Raw genomic sequence first — 3,965 nt, 5'->3', positions numbered from 1 at the left:
TCTGGATGTTGCAATGACGTGTGCGCCCGTGTGGATTTGGCGCACATCCGGGGAAAACACGAGCAAGCCCTTCCATGAATCGCACGCGTGAGTTGCTTTTTCACGCTTGCGCCACGATTTCGGCGCACATTTGTTCCATGAATCGGCCCCTTAGCATCAACACATTTCTAATAACAACCTAAATAAATGTAAGAAAACAAGAAACAGAACTTTAAATTGAAATAGACACATTTCTAAGACAACTGGTTTGGTGAATGGAGAACTTAAAGCGTTTTTAAATCCTCGGCCCCCATTTAACATGTGAGCCCATTGTTAAAACTCTTCAAGGCCAAACAGAAGCAGAGAGCAGAGTTGACATCTCTGCCACACTTTCCTCCATTAGTTTACGATGTAAGCTGAACCCCTGTGAGGCTGAATTCCTACTGCTGGACGCTGAGCATCGTGCAGCATGCAGAATTGCCTGCTGCAGCTTCGAGTATATTTCGTGGATATTTGCACGCGTTGCGCCGCGGTACTAGGCACGGTGTCTGCGCAGTTTCTTTACAGTGGCCCTTATTGCATAAAATATTTCTCCAGGTCTAAGTTCGGGTAACGATCTGCCGGCCAATGAGGCTGGGGTATTGCAATTACACCGTAAAATCACTGATGGGGTTAATACTACCAGGGAAAAGTACTGCCTCCCGAACAGCAGGCACACAAATGTCACCAGGGTCAAATAGTGCCAGGGTTCATTTCCAGAGGTGGTCATATATATCCTGGGTCTGGCAGCTGATCCTAAAGCACAAGCAACTCATCCCACACGTGTGTATTGTTCACACAAGACACCTTCTGCATACCGCATTAGCTACTTTTTATAAGAACACATTGGCCCTCATTATGACCTCGGCGGTAGCCATGCCGCTATTTGCGGCAATGGCTGTCACCGAAATCGCGTTCGGGTCCACAGAATGAGGAATTACTGGGCCATTCCAAGTTCGGATGGCCCGGTAATTCCTCCCTCCAAGGACGCGGACCCGGTCCTTGCCCATTCCCATTTCAGCCCCCATATGGCTGAATGGGAATGGAAGAGGGAGCAAACAACGGCCCATTACGAGTTGGCCCGTTGTTTGCTCCCTCTTCCCCTCGCTGGACCCGGTAAGCACGCCTGGTTTTCCCAGGCGTGCTTACCGTGTCCCGCGATGGGACCTCGTAATGAGGCGGTACGGGGTTAATGGCGCCGGCACCTTTTACGGCTCCGGTAACCCCATACCGCCAGGGTCGTAATGAGGCCCATTGTGGGCAGTAAATAGAGCAATACCTGTCTGTATTTTCTTCATAATGGGATTACCGCCGCGTATTTTTAGCTGTGTGATATTACACCTGGCCGTATTTACCACTTGTGGTAATGCGGAGAAGTGGGGTTTAATGGCAGAAAATATCTAGACCTTCTGCACTGAGAACTCCAATGGAGTCGGCCTTACCGGGCATTAACCACCGGCGGTGTTCAGACCGCCCATTCTCCAATGAGGCTCTGTTCCTCTTCAATACACCTGTCTTCCTGTACAGCAAATACCATCATAATGTCGCTCTGTAAGGCCCCCTAACCATTTTAGTCCACCCACATGCCTCTAATACACCTCCGCCTGCGTGCAAAGCCTTAGGTGCACAACTGCGCGTGCGTGCGGAACAGCGCCGCGTGCTGCATTGTTTCTTCAGCACCGGAAGCAATACATACAGTTTACATCAATCATGTGTTCTGTAAAAGGCCTCAATGCTCTTCGACCTCAGTGGGATGGTTTTCAATTGTGGCAATAGCGCAATGAGGTTCCAGGTTCTGTTTGCAGCGCTGTAACGCATAAAGGGAAGGGCATCACCACCCTTACTGCCATTTCTTTGCACAGGTTTTACATCCACCAGAGCTTCTGCAGGTCTTTACGTCCACCCAGGTGAGTGGATATCTGGTCCACAGAACGCTCCCTAGAAGGTTTCATGTGGTAAAATTGCGGCAAAAATGGCTGTGGACACAAAATTTCGCGCCAAAAAGGCAGTGGTTTTGCCACTGCATTCCATGTAAAGGATACAGGGGGACACCCCTGCAACCACTAGACCCATTATACCATTTAAAGGGACCAGTGGACACCCCCGCAACCCCTTAAATGGTGTAATGGGGTACACCTTTAACGGGTCAAACCACAGCATTTTTGCCATGATTTTATCACTGCATACCCCATAGAATTGATACTGGAAGTCCAAGAACAATGTGTGTACACACATAGAACGCCCAGAGCCATATAACAGAAACTGTGCACCCACACACGTGTCAGTGCACTTTTACACCAGGGTAAAGTTGGCCAGCCTGCTGATAATGTGCACAAGGCATAAAATCTGGCCTCAGGGACCATAATGATAATAGCCTTTTTTTTTTATATTGCGCTGTAATCTAAAGCACTTTACCTAAGACTTATGTACATACACTACTATTATTACTCAATTAACATTGGTACTCATTTTTCAACTTCGCAATGATGAAAGGCTGAGTTGTAATTCGAACCTGAGACCTGCAAATCAAACACAGATCACAACACGCGTTTAACCTCGGAGCCATCTAATCTAACATCTGCCCTGGCACTTCAAATGGAGCAAATGCTGAACGGAGCAAAACATGCTCCTACCATCCATATGGTGTAGAAAGTTTTGCACGAGGGTGACATTAATCAGACTTTTGAATGATGGTTCCTGCAAAACGAATCCCCCATGCCCCGGACGTCCGTCCACTGAAGGCGTTCACCTACAGGCAGTGGTGGAAATGGAAAAATGTGCTGGGGGTTCCCACAAGGTCCATGTGGGGGCGGAGTTTGGGGTTGGGGCCGTGACCGAGGAGGCGGGGTTTGAGGGGGCAGAGCTGGCAGTTGACCTCCGATCAAAGGAAATGTCCAAAATATTAGTTTAAAACGGCGCAATTTCTTTCATGCTGCTTCTTTTCCAAACTATATATCAATTCCACTTTAAACCACTTCCATGGCACTGGTGATGAGTTACTTCACTGTGCGGATAAAAGTTTTGACCAGTGTTGCTGAGTAAATATTACTTAAAATGCACAATTTGCATCCCATTTTATAAAAAAACTCCCCCTTGGGTACTATTCAAATAGGATGATTTCTGTTCGCCATAGCAACGTTTTCTTTTACCTGAACCCCACCCTGCACGGCTCATGCAGCTCCCCTCTGTAAGCAATTGGGTGGCTGCATCGTGTGGGATAGTTTCAATGTTAATAGGGGTATTTATTTATTCATGCAATGTTTTTCGGATACAAGTATCCGACAAACATTGCATAAATAAATAAATAAACCGGGTCATGGCTGAGGACTGTATCTTCCTCTGGTGACCCCTTGCACGGGGTCACCAGAGGAAGTTACAATGTGCATGTCCTGCTGCTGTGACCTGTATCACGTAGGGGGGCAGAGCCAGCGGAGCGCTCATGGCGGCAATTATCTGCTGCGCCCCCCCTACTCCGTGCCATTGCAGGTGTTTTTTTTTCACTTGAGATCCAGCTCACAATTGGGGACGGATCGCAGATCTGGCGAGAGCCCGCCCAATGGCCACCACTGCCTACAGAGCTTTCAGGCCATACCAGTGGGAATAACGCTATACAAATGCCATATTACATTACATGAAAACAAATGTGTCATTATTGCCTGAGTGACAACATTTTTAGATACTATGGATGTGGGCTACACCTGTTTGCACCAATGCTGTGTTATTTGTGCAAAATTCCTTTGCTTCTTTTTTGCACAAGAGCAAAGTTTTGATAATCTGGCCCCGGGTGTGCAAGACACTTCTCTACACCCTTCATGCTGCACCCACTGCTTAAAAATTAACTACACTATAAAGAACAAAGGAACATTTTTTGTTTTGACTGAGCTAACCTTGTGTGCTGTGATTTGTTCTATCAACAGTTTTAACACTCTGACACAGGAGTATAACAA

The sequence above is a fragment of the Ambystoma mexicanum genome, chromosome 12 (genome assembly GCF_040938575.1).
Source record: "Ambystoma mexicanum isolate Mex_15411 chromosome 12, UKY_AmexF1_1, whole genome shotgun sequence".
In the NCBI taxonomy this organism is placed as follows: Eukaryota; Metazoa; Chordata; class Amphibia; order Caudata; family Ambystomatidae; genus Ambystoma; species Ambystoma mexicanum.
The sequence above is the reverse complement of the archived record's forward strand: the minus strand, read 5'-3'. Positions refer to the sequence as shown.